Source organism: Camponotus vicinus, unplaced genomic scaffold (assembly GCF_025532165.1).
Source record: "Camponotus vicinus isolate PSW18456_S1 unplaced genomic scaffold, iyCamVici1.0 SCAF_10, whole genome shotgun sequence".
Lineage (NCBI taxonomy): Eukaryota > Metazoa > Arthropoda > Insecta > Hymenoptera > Formicidae > Camponotus > Camponotus vicinus.
Window position 1 is genome coordinate 10,264,577 of NW_028141946.1, and position 18,254 is coordinate 10,282,830.

Genomic DNA, 18,254 nt, shown 5'->3' on the forward strand with positions numbered 1-18,254 from the left:
TCGCGAGCCTTGCGAGCGAGTCTTCGGAATTCTGTGATTCGTTTTCGATTCGTTGTTTTTCTTATCTTGATATATACAGGGTGTCCCTGAATGGTCTGTACAAACTTTGTGAATAAGTTCCAGGGACCTAAACAAGCAGAAAATGTCCCATAAACATGGGTTCGGAAACGCTTGCTTCTGGAGTTATGATGGTTCGAAGTTTTCCTGCAATAACTGGAGAAATTATCACATAGGTGTTACAAAACTGTGTTTAAAAACATGAATGAATCAAATTACTCATTTGATGAACTGGCGGATATCCATCTGGCCGTGCCGGTGGAAATGAACGGTTCGCCAGACAATGCGGCGACGTGCGCAGGCTTCCTTGGAATCTAACGGAGGCCATTTTGAGCATTTGCTATAGCAAGTGTACTGTCCTGTTATGTCCGTGGCAAAACCGAGGAAATAAATAAACACAGTTTTGTAACACCTATGCGATTTGACGTGATAATTTCTCTAGCTATTGCAGGAAAACTTCGAACCGTCGTAACTCCAGAAGCAAACGTTTCCAACCCAATGTTTATGGGACATTTTCTGCTTGTTTAGGTCCCTGGAACTTATTCACAAAGTTTGTACAGACCATTCAGGGACACTGTATATACAGGGTGTCCCATTTTAAGTGTCCACCCCAAATATCTCTCATTTTTTATTTTAGAGAAAAATGGTTCAGACATGTTTTGTATGGTTTCGAGGAGGCCATAAGATGGTACCATTGATTTGACCTTGAAGAGTCATTTGAAGGTCACGTGAAGGTCACTTCAATTTTTTCAAATGGAACACCCTATATATTTTTACACATTCTTGTAGCTCATCTCGAGGGCTTTCCAAAACACTATAATTAAGTTAGTTTCCATTAAGTACTTTTCGAGTTATGAAGCTTGAAATCATTTCTTAAATTTACATAAACCGTAAAATATCTTGTAAAATATTCATTTTTCGATTATCTTACCTTAATACTTTTATGCACAAAATAATGAGAGGAATCAATTGGTGTAAAGAAAACACATAGTTGTTTCGAAGAAAAAAAATGTAATTTGCAATTAACAATTTGCAATTAATTAGATTAAATAAGTGTTTTTAAAATATTTATTACTTTTACTATTATCATATAAAATATTAATATTAAATATTTATTTAAGATAATAGTAAAAGTAATAAATATTTTAAAAACACTTATTTAATCTAATTAATTTTTAAATAGATATCATACGATGTATGGATATCACACACATTCATGATAATAATAATATTAATATGTTAAATGTTTATTATGTTTACCGCATTCTTCAATCGAACACATGATCGCGTTCGATAGCGCCAGTAGTACCTTAACCTACCGCAACCTACCATGACAAAAAACTGCTTGCAGTCGCCGCGTAATTATCATCGCATTGTCGCGTCGTGTAGTAACGTGTCCGCGCGTGTTTCTTTCATCGAGTGATTTTTAATCACCAACAGTTATTATTCGACAGTAATTAATAGTGATTAGTGATAGAGTCATTAGTAAATTTCTCGTCTCATCGAGTGAGTAAATAAATGTGATTACGTTAAAGTTTATAAAAGAATACAGTTCATGAAAGAAGAAAAACTTTCAGTTAATAATTTAGTGTGGATTTCTTGTCTTTTGCAACGTGATATCTACATTAAATTTGAGAACGTACGATCTATCGGAAAATTCATTTCTCCTTCAAGCAATTACAGCAATACATCAAAAGTCATCGAACGAGTAATAATAAATATTTTTTGACGTTATGTGAAAACAGATCTCGGGAAGTCAGAGGGACAGTGTGTCAAAGGAAATTCGTGAAAAGAGAGGGGTTTATAGTGGGTAGGGAGTACCGAGTTGGTAATTCGACTTGGTACTCGAGTCCCACATAACTCACTGGATCGACCTCGGTGGGTATGCATAAAATGCATTTTCCCCTCTCTCGTAAAAAAAAAAAAAAAATTACAGGTGAGTGAGCGAATGAGAGAGAGAGAGAGAGAGAGAGAGAGAGAGAGAGAGACAGACAGACAGACAGACAGACAGACAGGCAGACAGAGAGAGAATGTATGTGTTCGCATGTGTGTCTGTATGTGTATAGCGACCAGCTGATCGCAGCAGGAGCCCCGTGTAAGCACCCGCGTCTGACGGTGAATCGCGCCACCCTTGCCTGCCTCTTGTATTCGACCCGTCATACGTTAACTACTTCCTTTAATAATTCAAAAACTAAGCTTCGGACGAAATTTTGTCAAAGGAAAAATCGTCTTAGAGTTCGGTCAAGATTATGTTTCTGCAAAAGCATAAAGTTATTTAGAATCACCCTGTATATATATATGTATATATATATATATATATATATATATATATATATATATATATATATTGTGACGTTGCCGTCTCGACGCGCGTACGCCCTCCCCAGAAATCCTCGACGAGCATGAGCCGAGCGGCTGCGCCTGAGGATTGCGAGAGCCGTACCGAGATCTCCGGAGGGGCGGAATGAAAATTATCAATGTCGCGTATTAATTAGTTTTTTTTTATGTCGAATTACATTGTATGTGGGCACCTCGTCCGAGCGGCGGCGGTTGAATCTAAAAGAGAAAGGAAGAAGATCACTCCCAACGGCTCGAGAAGCCACGTCAGCCCGTTACAAGCAGCCAAACTTTGTTGGCGTCAAGCCAGGACCGCTCGCAATCGAGGGTGGCGCCCGCCCCCGAATATGGGATGAACGGACCGCAATAACGGACGGCCGCCGGACCCAGAGGTCACCGGGCCCACCTCGCCGCCACCCGCAGCGGATCCAGGCGGAAGAGCGACCGGAAAACGTCGCCTTCGGGGAGGTTAAACCGCCTTCAACATTCTGTAAATTTCGGGGCCGTTACAGTCCCGATACGGTCTTATCACGCGGCGTCGCGAAACCCCCGTGTAACGGCGTTATTGGTCGCGAATCTGCGCACCCCTATGCGCAGGATTGACGCCAGTATCGAGCCTGGATCGCACGATCCAGGACTCACTTTGGCGCGGGCGCTCGGCTCAAGAAGTCTCGCTATATTTTGGTGTGTCGTGTGTCGAGATTGCTTGTCGGATTGTGAGGATCTGGGGAGGACGGCACCGAGGTCCACTCCTTGGACGAGCATCGAGGACGTGTCGGTGAGGTTGCCCATCATTGTTAAAATTCTGTGAGCCACGTACGCGTTATCGTTCGCGAGCCGGTTATTCTGGCGTGGTCGCCATTATTGCATTTTCGTTTGGGAGGGCTCAGACCTAAAATTTCGTTATAAAATATTCGGGACGACCTTAGTCAAGTAATCGGAATATCGACGGCGATCGTAACGGCGGCAGGAAACGTTAAGGAACCGTTCGTCTCTCCGGGATTCGGGGTATCGGAACACGCGTAGTTAACGGCTCTCGTCAATCGACCGCGTGCGCGGTAGATGCGCAATAAAGGTGTTCGAGATACGCGTGAAGTTGTAACGAGACCGTGGAGACCGCGTGAAATACCTCCGCAATCAAATCTCGATTTCGTGTGTAGGTGAGACTCGTGTTGTGCGTGTGTGTGTGTGTGTGTCGAGCATATCGTGACCTTCGTCGCGTTCCTTGGATTGTGTGTCGAGTGTGCGTGTGTGTGTCGCGGTGCGCATTAGATTGCGGTCGCGAATTCGAGAAATCCCCGCGTGTCGGAATAATTTTAAGAACCCTTTACGTTGTGAGCGGCGGAATCAGCGTACGACAGCGATCGATTGCCGATCGCTACGCCCGTGCTCATCATCAACGAGCTCTCTCTCGTCTTCGCCTATTATTGAGTAAGTCCTGTACATAAAGTATTCTCGTTGTCGCGATTGCGGATTATTGAAATTATCACAGCGAGTAAAAGCAAGGCGAAATATATAATTACGGCGAGACGGCGTTCGGCGAATGATAGCCACAAAAACGATTCTGCGAATTTCAGATTATTTCGACCACCGTTGTCGCGCTCCGGCTAATATTTGTAATCCGTCATTTTTCTATTATTTGCAAGTTTAATTACATTTTGTTATTCTATTATTTTTCTTACTCTGTATTTTTTTTGTATGATTTTCTCTAACTATGATATCTTCCTCTGACTTTCATTGATTTCTGTTACTTTTGTTTTAATAAATTTGTAATTTTTTTGTTTGTTATTCTAATTCGCGTAAGTTATTCAAATGTCGCTGTGATTGTTTAATGGTTGTCTCGCCCGCCTAGTCTCTCCCGTTTCGAGGAGCCTCTTAATCAAAGATTATAGAAAACTTTCCAATAATCCCGCCCCTCTACCGTTAGGCGAGCTGGTCGGCCCGTGGCGAAAAAGGCCCGTGTCTGTCGTGAATTTTGCGTCTCTCGCGAATTGAAAGACCGTATCTGACGCCCACTTCGAGATATCAAAACGGCCTCCGCTTCGCCGCGGCTCGCGCAGGAACACCCTCCATCCCGGTTCCCCCGGACGCGAGTACCCTTTTCCGTTTTCTCTTTTTGACGACGTTTCATTCCCCACCTTTCTCTCTAACATCCGAGAATTGACTTTTATAAATTAAAAAGAATTACGTCGCAAAAATTTGGCGCCCAACGTGGGGCCATCGCGTTGAAAATTGGAAACGCTAAACGTTGGAAAGTTTCGCTGGGGAATAATTAAGAGACACCGCATTTTATAAAAATTTTTGTTCTGGGGCAGAACAAAAGTTCTGTTTCTTAACAGAACTTTTGGACTCGCGTAATTAGGCTATCGTTTCGCGGATGGTATTATTTCGTCCATTGTCTTTTTTTTTCCTTTTCTTTGTCGCTCGCGTAGTTTCGTTTTGTTTAAATTATTTTTGTCCGTTTCGTTTGAAAATTTCCGCTAACACGTTCGTAGGTGAAATTTCGAGAAGGATTTCAACGTGTCGTCGTTTCGAAATTTTGTAAATATTCGGGGAACTGAAAAACAAGGTCGCCGAACTGGATGATAGTGGCAGAATAATACGGAGAATAACGCGTTGATGTCGAGTATAACAGCTGTGCGCAAATATTATTATTCTTGAAAGACTCAGCTGATGCTTTCGCGAAAATCATTAAAATTTTTTTTTGCCTTTTCTTTAACCTCTGTCGGATTATTGTCGAAATTTCGTTCGATTCGAATATTCTGGGATTGTCGACGATTGTCGGTCATTAAAATATCGCTTTGTTCGATCTCGTTTTTCGCTTATATTTTCCAATTATATTCGGTACTGATAATTTTCTTTGAATCGTATGAGTCAAGTCGATCCAGAAGACGACTGGATCTTCGTGTTACGTCGCGAACAATTAATCCGGGAATTACAGCGGCGTAGACTCTCGACTGAGGGAAGTTACTCAATCTAGACTGCACGGTTATTTCGCCGCGTGCCGCCATTATGTTACAGTGAGACCGCCTTCACCGCCACGCACTTCTAGCCACGCGCATTGGCCGATATTCTTTAATTTATTTCTCGTTAATTATTGCGAATATTGCATAACTGTACAAGACTTTTCTTCTAACTTTGAGCCAATCTACCTTAATTTTTTAAAATATGATCACTTTATATATATCACTATATATATATATATATATACAGGGTGAGCCATTTTAATTAACGCACGAAACTATTTCGGAAACAAAGCATTTTAGAGAAAAATGTTTCAGACAAAAGTTTTATGGTTTCGAGGGGGCCATAAGATGGTATCATTGGTTTGACACTGAAGAGTCATTTGAAGATCACGTGAAGGTCACTTCAATTTTTTTAAATGGAACACCCTATATATTTTTGCACACTCTTGTAGCTTATCTCGAGAGCTTTCCAAAACACTATAATTAAGTACCTTTTCGTTAAGTACTTTTTGAGTTATGAGGCTTGAAATAATTTCTTAATTTTACATAAACCGTAAAATATCTTGTAAAATATTCATTTTTCGATTATCTTACCTTAATACTTTTACGTACAAAATAATGAGAGGAATCAATTGGTGTAAAGAAAACATATAGTTGTTTTTAAAAAAAAATATGGAATTGTTAATTGCAAATTACATATTTTTTCTTCAAAACAACTATGTGTTTTCTTTAGACCAATTGATTCCTCTCATTATTTTGTACGTAAAAGTATTAAGGTAAGATAATCGAAAAATGAATATTTTACAAGATATTTTATGGTTTATGTAAAATTAAGAAATTATTTCAAGCCTCATAACTCAAAGAGTACTTAACGAAAAGGTACTTAATTATAGTGTTTTGGAAAGCTCTCGAGATAAGCTACAAGAGTGTGCAAAAATATATAGGGTGTTCCATTTAAAAAAATTGAAGTGACCTTCACGTGACCTTCAAATGACTCTTCAGTGTCAAATCAATGATACCATCTTATGGCCCCTTTTTTTTTTTTTTTTTTTTTTTTGACGCAGGGGAAATCTCCAAGGAGATACCCAATGCCCGCGGGGACGAAACATTGGGTTATGTGGGTTTTAGGGGCGCTTAAGACACGCCCCCGACCCACTAAAACCCCTGCGGTGACCTGGCCCGGGCCTGTCTGGGACCCTCCGGGAACGAGCACCTGCAATACTTCCGGAGGGCCCCTGCCTAGCCTTGCCCGAGGGCCGCCATCTTTTTATTGGACGGCGGCCCTTGTCCCTCTCCCTTGTATATTTGGGAGAGGGGGCCTTCCCTTTGTTGCGGCACAGGAGGGTCACACTCCCATGCCGCTCCTCCGGGGGAGCAAATTTCTTCTCCCCGGGGAAGGACGAGGGCTTGGGTCTCCCGCTCAAGCCCCCGTCCTGTTTCGCCTTCCCCCCCTCTTTGTTGTAGGAGGGGAGGCGAGAACTACCTATATGTATAGGTGGGGTGATCTGTTTCAGTGATCACCCCACCCCCGTACCGGTGGTGTTATTAGGGGGGGGAAAGACTGTAGTGTTTTCCCTCCAGGTTTATCATCCCCCGTCCTGTCGGACAGGGGAGAGATCACTGCCTCCAATGAGGCGGCGACGGGGGGGGGGGGGGTCTCCGGCGTGTTCGCCTTCTTCCTGTTCTTCTACCTCTTCCCCCGTCGCTTTCCGTATCCTCTTCTTCGCTGCTGATTGCGGCAGCAGCCCTTTCTCTCTCGCGCTCCGCGGCTTCCTTCTGTGTCATCGTTCTGACACAGAAGGTTGCCACAGCTCTCCATGCTTCTTCGCTCCCGACCATTTCTTTAACAACGGCCGGGAGCGATAAATCCTCCCCTATAATTTCGGAAAGGACACGGCGCTCCTCTATCCATGCTGGGCAAATCTCGAGTGTATGTTGCGCCGTGTCCCTTTCCGCCTCACAGTGGTGGCATTGTGTCGTGCCTTCCTTCCCAATCTTATGCAGGTACTCGCCGAAACAGCCGTGTCCGGCGAGTACCTGCGTCAGGTGGTATGACATACTGCCGTGGGGCCTCTCTGTCCATTCGTCTAGGACAGGCCCCACGGCCCCGACGACTCTGCTCCCTGAATCTGTTGGGGGAATGGAGGTTAAGTACTCCCCCCACTCCTCCATCATCTGTTGTCGGGTTTGGAGTTTGACGACGTCCCGAATCCTAGCGGTGATCGGTACTTCCAACCCACGGAGCTCCTTCAACCTCTCGTAGGCGCGGGATTGTGCTCGCGCCACAAGCTCCATGGGCGGGAGACCCGCCAGGACCGAGGCCGCCGCGTGCGACACCGTCCGATATCCTCGAACGAGGCGGATGGCCACCCTGCGCTGATCTTATGGCCCCCTCGAAACCATAAAACTTTTGTCTGAAACATTTTTCTCTAAAATGCTTTGTTTCCGAAATAATTGCGTGCGTTAATTAAAATGGCTCACCCTGTATATATATATATATATATATATATATATATATATATATTGCGACGTAATTCTTTTTAATTTATAAAAGTCAATTCTCGGATGTTAGAGAGAATGGTGGGGAATGAAACGTCATCAAACAGAGAGAACGGAAAAGGGTACTCGCGTCCGGGGGAACCGGGATGGAGGGTGTTCCTGCGCGAGCCGCGGCGAAGCGGAGGCCGTTTTGATATCTCGAAGTGGGCGTCAGATACGGTCTTTCACGTATCAATTCGCGAGAGACGCAAAATTCACGACAGACACGGGCCTTTTTGGCCGATTTTCTTTAATTTATTTCTCGTTAATTATTGCGAATATTGCATAACTGTACAAGACTTTTCTTCTGACTTTGAGCCAATCTACCTTAATTTTTTAAAATTATGATCACTTTCATGACACCCTGTATATTTATATATACATATTTATACAGGGTGTCCCGAAACTAACGCTTGATATTTTAAAGGCAGATTCTCTGGCCAATTTAAAAACGATTTTTCCTCAGCGAAAATGTCGAGGGAGATCATTATTTTTTGCATATTCCCAATTTTTGTCATCATGTATCTTTCTAACTAAGCCTTAAATTAAAATTCTATTAAAGTAAACTCTACTTAAAATTAATTAAAGAATGTGACTTTATTAATATTTTATTTCCATAAGCCTTAGTTTGCCCAAAACCCTTTATTTTCAATCGTTTATAACTCGAAAACTACTAGTGCCGCGACATTTTCGCTGAGGAAAAATCGTTTTTAAATTTGCCGGAGAATCTGCCTTTATAATATCAAGCGTTAGTTTCGGGACACCCGTATATTAACAATTACATATACAGGGTGTTTCATTTTAATCCGACCAGTCGAATATCTCGAAAACCAAGCCCGGGAGAGAAAAATATTTCAGACAAAAGTTGTTTGGTTTCGAGGGGGCCATAAGATGGTATCATTGGTTTGACCTTGAAGAGTCATTTGAAGGTCACGTGAAGGTCACTTCAATTTTTTTAAATGGAACACCCTATATATTTTTGCACACTCTTGTAGCTTATCTCGAGAGCTTTCCAAAACACTATCATTAAGTACCTTTTCGTTAAGTACTTTTTGAGTTATGAGGGTTGAAATAATTTCTTAATTTTACATAAACCGTAAAATATCTTGTAAAATATTCACTTTTCGATTATCTTATCTTAATACTTTTATGTACAAAATAATGAGAGGAATCAATTGGTGTAAAAAAAACACATAGTTGTTTTTAAGAAAAAATATGGAATTGTTAATTACAAATTACATATTTTTTCTTCAAAACAACTATGTGTTTTCTTTACACCAATTGATTCCTCTCATTATTTTGTACGTAAAAGTATTAAGGTAAGATAATCGAAAAATGAATATTTTACTAGATATTTTACGGTTTATGTAGAATTAAGAAATTATTTCAAGCCTCATAACTCAAAAAGTACTTAACGAAAAGGTACTTAATTATAGTGTTTTGGAAAGCTCTCGATGTCAGCTACAAGAATGTGCAAAAATATATAGGGTATTCCATTTAAGAAATTTAAGGTGACCTTTATGTAACCTTCAAATGACTGTTCAAGGTCAAATCATTGTCACCATCTTATGGCCCCCTCGAAACCAAACAACTTTTGTCTGAAATATTTTTCTCTCCCGGGCTTGGTTTTCGAGATATTCGACTGGTCGGATTAAAATGAAACACCCTGTATATGTAATTTTTTTTAAACAATTATGTTTTTTCTTTACACCAATTGATTCCTCTCATTATTTTGTACATAAAAGCACACGCGTAATTGAACAGTCGAGTCATTTTGTGAACAGTTAATAAAGTGTATCGTGTAAGGTTTAAAACAGTGTCACACCTTTATTTCCATCCTGATACAAATCCTTTTCGAAACGAAAACAGCCTTACAACCATCGTATTAAGGTAAGACAATCGAAAAATGAATATTTTACTAGATATTATATGGTTTATGTAATATTAAGATATTATTTTAAGCCTCATAACTCGAAAAGTACTCAATGAAAAAATACTTTATTATATATAGTGTTTTGGAAAGCTCTCGAGATAAGCTACAAGATATGAGTAATAAAAAATAGGGGTTCCATTTAAATAATTGAAGGTGACCTTCACGTGACGTTCAAACGACTTTTCAAGGTCAAACCAATGACACTATCTTATGGCCCCCTTCAAGCCATACAACTTCCGTCTGAAATATTTTTTTCTAACTCTAAGTAATATCGAGATGACTGATATTTGACTGACAAAAATAAAATGGGACACCCTATATATATATATATATATATATATATATATATGTGTGTGTGTGTGTGTGTGTGTGTGTGTGTGTGTGTGTGGGTGTGGGTGTGGGTGTGGGTGTGGGTGTGTGTGTGTGTGTGGGTGTGGATGTGGGTGTGTGTGTGTGTGTGTGTGTGTGTGGGTGGGTGTGGGTGTGGGTGTGGGTGTGTGGGTGTGTGTGTGTGTGTGTGTGTGGGTGTGGGTGTGGGGGTGGGTGTGGATGATCTCGGAATGCAAGAAATTAACGCTTCTCGATTAATTAACTCTGAATTTATTTTGATCTATAACTTGAACAGTGCTTGTATATTGTATGCAGTCACGTGTGTAATGTCTGAGAGCGTGATGTGAGCTGTCGATAGGCGCGAGATAGATTCTTTTGAGGCTTGATATTCACTCTTCGATGGCGGGATACTGAATAAATCCTGGAAAACCAGGACTCAGCATGCATGATCCGGGAGAAAGTTTTTATAAATCGGAAAGATTCTCGGAGGGACGAGTGACCGTTGTGTAGGAAAAGCCGTGTGTTTGCCATATGTTAATCGGCGATGTAAGGAATCGATGGAAGGCTGCGTAACATGCAAGGATTGTAAAATTTTACAAAAGTGAAAGCGGATGTCGGATGCATGCATGCCGGGATTAGAATTTATATAGTATACGTGAGTAAATATGTACGTGTGTGTGTAACAGAGGCGGAGTAGGAGACAATCGTCCCTACATATATATATATATATATATATATATATAAACTAAAATAAAATCTATCTTTTTTAATAATCTCATCCAACTATTGCTGTCCTTCAACAAAATAATAATTATATTAATTATCTTTTTTAATCTCTAAAATTAATAGTTTTATAAACTATTTATTTAAAATAAAGAATTATCTGCTTGAAACTTTATAATCAATTATAATCATAAAAAAGATATTTATATTTTTAGGTTATACATTTTATTATTTTTAATTTATGAATTCTATTAAAGAAATAAATTATCAAAATATTTTAAATTCATATAAACATTTTATTAATAATTTAATAATTAGACCTTTTTATTCAATTCCCTCATTATTTTAAAATTTTTTCAATCATTTTTCGCAAAATATAAATTTAAAATATTTTGATTTAAAATGATATATATACAGTGATTCATTTTAAGTGATGCAGCTGAATATCTCTTGAAGTAAAAAAGATTAGAAAAAATATTTCAGACAAAAGTTGTTTGACTCGAAAGGGGACATAAAATGATGCCATTGGTTTGACTTTGGTGTCTGGAGGCCCTATCTTAGGGTCCATCCGCCACTGCTATTTGGTACAGTGGGGATTTTAATATATACTAGAGGGATCTTGGGGGATGTGGTCACTCTACGGCGTTGTGCTCGTCGGTGCCGTTTTATACGGAAGGCCAGTCGGAAGCCAGCATGTACGCGAATACCTCCACCGGCACTTATTTGGTCAGCGAGCGACCTTTTCAAGGATCCTCCATGGCAATCGGCATTGCATCCATCGAGCAAGATACCAACATCGCTCTGGAGTCGCATATCACTGTGTTAAAAAGCAGCATTAGGTGTGAGGTCTGGATAGCTCAGTGGTCTAGAGCAGTTGCCCGGAAAGCGAAAGACTCGGGTTCGATTCCCGATCCAGCCACTTGCGCCTCACATTTTTTTCTAGTCTGCGAATATTGTTTTCTAGCAATTATTCGTTAGGCTGAACAATGTGTGAATGCTCTCTCCACAGGATATGCATCAATGCCGTTGCCACGGATGGATTCTGTCGCTCGTTGATCAAATGGGCGTAAAGACACGTCCGACCTCCTCCCACATACATCCCTATCTTTCTCTGGATAATTCTCTGGATAATCTTTCTTTGGATAATTATTTGAAAGTCACATGAAGGTCACCTTTAATTTTTTAAACAGAATCCCCTACTTTTTATTACTTATTCTTATAGTTTATCTCAAAAGCTTTCCAACACACTATAATAAAGTACTTTTTCATTAAGTACTTTTCGAGTTATGAGGCTTGAAATAATTTCTTAATTTTACATAAACCATAAAATATCTAATAAAATATTCATTTTTCGATTATCTTATACCTTCATTATCTTATTCTTTCATACTTTTATGTACAAAATAATGAGAGTAATCAATTGGTGTAAAGAAAACATGTTAAGGTACTAACAGCGCTGTCGAACGTGAACATGTGTTTGATTGAAAAACCCACCGTAACTTATCATAACCAAAAACTATTTGCTGTTGACGGGTAAATATCGTCGCGTTGTCGCGTTGTCGCGTCGTGTAATAACGTATGTGCGCGTGTGTTTCTTTAATCGAGTGGTTTTTAATTGCCAACAGTGATTATTCGACAGTGATTGATAGTGATTAGTGATAGTCATTAATAAATTTCTCATCTTATCGGGTGAGTGAATGAATGTGATTATGTTGAAGTTTATAAAAGAATACAGTTTATAAAAGAAAAAAGAACTTTCGATTAATTATTTAGAGTGGATCTCTGTCCCTTAGAACGTGATATCTACGTTCAATTTGAGTAAAAGTACGATTTGTCGGAAAATTTATTTCTCTCAAGAAATTACAGCAATGCATCGAACAAGGTATTAATAACTATTCTTTGGTGTTGTGTGAAAACAGATTTCGGGATGTCAAATAAACAGTGTTAGAGAAAATTCGCGAAAGAGAGGGGTTTTTAGTGGGTAGGGAGTACCGAGTTGGTAATTCGACTTGGTACTCGAGTCCCACATAACTCACCGGACCGCCCGGTGAGTATGCATAAAATGCATTTTCCCCTCTCGTAAAAAAAAAAACTACAATTTAAAATAATAATAATAATTAAAGCGAAAATGTATAATAATAAAAAGTAAATAATAATTTAAGTAAGAATAATAATGACAAAGTGAGTAAGCAAATGAGAGAGAGAGAGAGAGAGAGAGTGAGGGAGGGAGAGAGAGAGGCAGAGAGAGAGAGAGAATGAGAATGTATGTATTCGCATGTGTATGTCTGTAGCGATCAGGTGATCGCAGCAGGCGCCCCGCGTAAGCACCCGCGTCTGACGGTGAATCGCGCCATCCTTGCCTGCCTCTTGTATCCGACCCGTCATAAGTTAATTACTTCTTTTAATAATTCAAAAACTAAGCGTCGGACGAAATTTTGCCAAAGGAAAAATCGTCTTAGAATTGACTCAAGAATGTGTCATTTTAATCACAATTAGGTTATTTTGAATCACCCTGTATATAATACTGTTCTCAAAAATTATTTATATTTGTGCAATTTTTAAAACTGTCAAAAAAATACTATCCCACAAGTAAAGATTTCAAGCTCTTTAAGTGTAAACTAAAAAATATTTTATTTTAATATACAATATATTTATTTATACTGCAAAAAGATGGGCATGTGTTTTGCAATAAAGCGATGGCATAACATAAGCTTGCGAGAGTCAGTTTCAAAAAGCAGAGTAGGTGAATCTGATAGATTTTTTATGCTGAAGACGAATCTAGCCACAGAATTTTCCCAGCACGTTAGGTTTCTGAGTAATTTGTCGTTAAATTCGAAAATGGTTATTTCAACAAATTTCATAAATTTATCACGAAAAATCTAATTTTTTGAAATATTTCTGATAATGACATCGTTTCGTATTAGTCTTCACTTTTCAAATCTATTTTTGGTTATCGACGGACAATTTTCTTCGTTGAGAGATAACAAATTGAATTTTAAGATTTTTCAAAGTATAAGAGTACATTCAATTTACATTGTACATGAGGTACCTACGTTTATATATTGTATTTACCTACAATAATTTAGTTTTTCCATCCAAATTCAGTCGCAAAATTAGGTTAGAGTATCAGGTTTCTGTCCTAAATGGTAAAACGGGTGTAAAAGAGCTAACTAGGATAAGACTGAACTACCATAATTATATAAAAAAACACTGTTCAGCTTCATTGAACGTACTAAATTGTTGTAGGTAAATACATGAATGTAGGTACTTTTTGTATAATGTGAATTAAATGTACTTCCTCGCTTTAAAATATCTCAAATTTCAATTTGATATATGTCAGAAAGAAATCAATAGGAAAAACCAAAATTGATTTTGAAGATAAATATTATATAATAAAATTGATGCTAATGCTGATAAAAAATTGCTATAGATATTATAGTTATCGAAAACGGCATTTTTGCATTTTTAGATTAGGAAAATCTCGAAATACTGACGTGTGCTACAGCAATTCTATTGCCAGGTTCGGATTCATTCGGATTCGAAAATTACGTTAGAACCCATAGCACAAGACATCCAGCGGACGTCTAAATTATGTTTGTTTTATGTCGGAACGTCCGTGGACATGTTACGAACATCTTACCGACGTCCGTTTATGGATATCCATTACACGGCTGTTACGTCTTATCGACTACGCGAATTCTTCCTTCCGCGATGCCTGATTAATTCGCCCGACATGGTTGTAGCGTAAAAGAATGTTAGACGCGTAATTTGATCGCTCCCTAGTACACACTATCAGGACGGACGAGACACTGAGAATCTTTCTTTCGACCATCAGATATCTATGAGTAAAGACCCTTAGGAAATAGTACCGATCATCTCAACAAATAATTCTCGTCACGTACCTATGATTTCGAAATTTATCAAGTACCTATATTTCGAAATTATCAAGATTCATAAACCACTTAATTCCAAAAAATGAACGATATTAAGAAATAAATCTTATAGATTATAAATTAGGAAACTATTAATCAACTAGTAAACAATTAAAAAAATAAATCTTAAGAAATCGATGACGAATTGAGTCTAATCAATATTAAGAAATTGATTAGTCAATAATCGGGAAATCGATCCAAATTAAGAAATATGAACAAATAATTGCATCAATTGAAAAGATGCGTACGTGACGAAAATTTTCTTAATCGGGTATAAAAAGGGGAAGCTCACAGCAAGATTCGTTCAGTAATCAGCATTCAGTAATCTGGATCAGTAATCCGAGGTCGGTTCAGCAATCTGTCATCGGTAATCAGCCAACCAGCCAGCCAGCCAGCATCTTTTTTAAATTATTCAGCATAAGTTCGCACTATAAGTTTCGCAAAATTTCAACGACCCACGGGGACTTCGCTACAACCCATCCTCGCAAACATCAACCTCATTTGCAATAGTAAGTCGAATCACTCGATATTTAAATTCTTATTTATCGCGATTTGAATATTCACTTATCGTTATTATATTCTCAGTGAAATCCTGTTCCACTCGCACTTATACAGAGAAGCGTCGGGCCAAACGAAATAGGTACCGTCGGAACCGCCGAAGGCGCAACCTATTGGTTCGTGCAGTCGCTGACCCCTCCTTTACATTAGATATAAACGAATTAAACAAGAATCTTCCCATCACTAGAATCGTTTTAAATAACATTCAAGAAGATACGCGAGACTCCCTGTATCTGTCTCCTGGAACCCTTGCTCCCAGTTACTCTCCCGTGTACGACACGGAACCCGACTTTCCGGCTGATCTTCCGCCATTGTCGCCCTCTCTTTCTTCACCCCACAAAGCAACTCCCGACTCCCCTCCCCCTCTCCTCCTGCTTCCTCTCTTCCTATTTATTCATCTTTGTTCGATCCTAGCGATCGAACATTCGCGAATTTCCTTTGCGCCTGCTTCCCCGAATACACTGATCCGATCCCTCCAGGTTCCTTTATCATAGGACCTGGTCGCATATACATTCCCACCTTGTACAACTTCACTATCACCGCTCCTCCTGAACTCTGTATCCCTTGCTTTACTCCATATACCAATAATCCCTTAGCTATTCCTGTAGAATACCTACGGGACAGATATTCTTGTAATTTCGACTAAAACCTCCTCGCCTCGCATCTTCGCACACACACACACACACACACACACACACACACACACACGCACACGCACACACACACGCACGCACACACACACACACACACACACACATGCTCACTTAATATTGTTACAGAATTATGTATTAGATCATGCCGATTTGTGTATAATTTTTTTTATAATGTACAATAAATTCATTTAAATTTATTGTTCCGCGTCCAACTCAATCGATCTCTCTCACCACCCTCGCTCCTGAATCGCACTTGATCCCGTCCCGGGTAATAAGGATTAAGTTCCTTTACCAAAAAGGGGACCGTCGAGCGGACATACGGATCGAAAATAGAGTAAGATCGATCCTCCCGGTCGTTGACCTATTTCCGTTCCTCCCGCAAGCTCGCTCGACTCGAGATATCTGCCTTTAAGGCATCTGTTCTTGGGATATCTGCGTTACGCCCTTCCTTCGGCCCATCCTTCCTCGGGCCTGAACGTAACACGGCCATCAAAGGACATCCAGTGGATGTCCAAAATAAATATATCCATTTTATATTCGATTTTTTTGGACGAATTATGGTTTATTGTATCCCTTATTTAGAACATCCGTCGGATGTTCGCCACAGGATACTCAATGGATCCAAATCGCATCCGATTTACGTTAATAAATCCATTTGCGATGTATGTAAAGCAACATATTTTAATCAAATATTTTGTACAATAAATTTATTTCGATGCTTATTAGTATGTGGTGATCATCTATACCTGATCAAATATTGATCCAGTAAAAAATATCTAACAGTTTTATAAAAAGTGTACTTTAAATTAAATAAAATTTTCTCTTTACTAAAAATGAGACAAGAATATTAATTTGACTGATATTTCATGTAAGTCATACGACAAATTTTTTAAGTATGTTAATTGAATGCAGGATAGAGAAGTACATTCGAGTTTCCAGAAAGCCTGTATTTTAATAGTATCTGACAAAACTGGTACAATATGTGAAATATCAACTTAAAGCCCGTATTACACTACAGGTTGCAGACTCGGTTGAGGAATTGATCAATCAGAGTGGAGAAATTTGCCGGCCAGTTGTTCTGATTGGTTAATTCCAATCGAGCTCGCAACCCGTAGTGTAATATGGGCTTAAGCCTGTGGTTTCCATATTAACGTTTTGCGCTTGTTCATCATTTCCCGCTTATTCTGTCTATGTCTGCTTTCCGCCTGTGATTCTCATGTGTTCTGATATCTGGTGTTTTCTCGTGTCTTCATCAAATTTGCTATTCTGTTACATCATCTCGAGTGGATCCTTATTTTTTTAGTGTTGAATCGACGAGTTCTTTTTAGGTAAGTGAATTTTATTTATAATTTCATGTTTAAATCATGTTCGTAACATTTAACATAAATAATTTAAGTATACGCAAAATATATCGCACCTTTTTAGGGGTTATAATAAGACATGATATGCTCGAGAGGCAAGAAAAAATGTGTTTTTGGGGACCTTTTAGGTATGATTAAATCATTAAAAAAGTCTCAAATATAATTCCTTCACATTTTATCACTATAAATGCCGATGCCAGACGACGCGTGTACTCAATAAATGTATATCGCACGTATCTCATATATACAACATGCATTATAATTTTTATGGTATACGGTTTATGGTGACAAATATTTTTCTCATATACGCATAGACTCTTAATGAAATAATTGTACTAAATTTGCTGACATACATAGAATTTTACAAAAAATCAAGAAAAGTACAAAAAGATCTTTTATTACAAATACTATAATACTATATTATATGTATTATATGAAACATTTTAACTGACTATACTTTAAACGTTACCATAAAAAAATATGCGAATATTGAAATAACAATATAAGTTTTTTTTGATAGTTTATATATAGTATTTTTTTCTAAACTGTCACAATTGTGAAAAAAGTGAATGTTTCTTGGAGTTAAAAATAACTTTACAATCTGATTTTCTTTTCATCGTCTTAATAGTTGTATAACAATTGCCTTTCGTTTGTCTACTTTGTAGGTAAAATAATCATGCCAAAAAGAAAACCAATAAACACTATGTCAACTCGACACGTAAGAAAATTAATAAATAAAGAAGCTTTGATTCGTTATCAACACTTTTTGATGAAGAAAGATTTTCGAATTTAGACATTGAGGAAGAAAATTCGATAACCAACTTAGCTTCGAATTTATCATTTTCAATTGAATATTCAAATGAGAA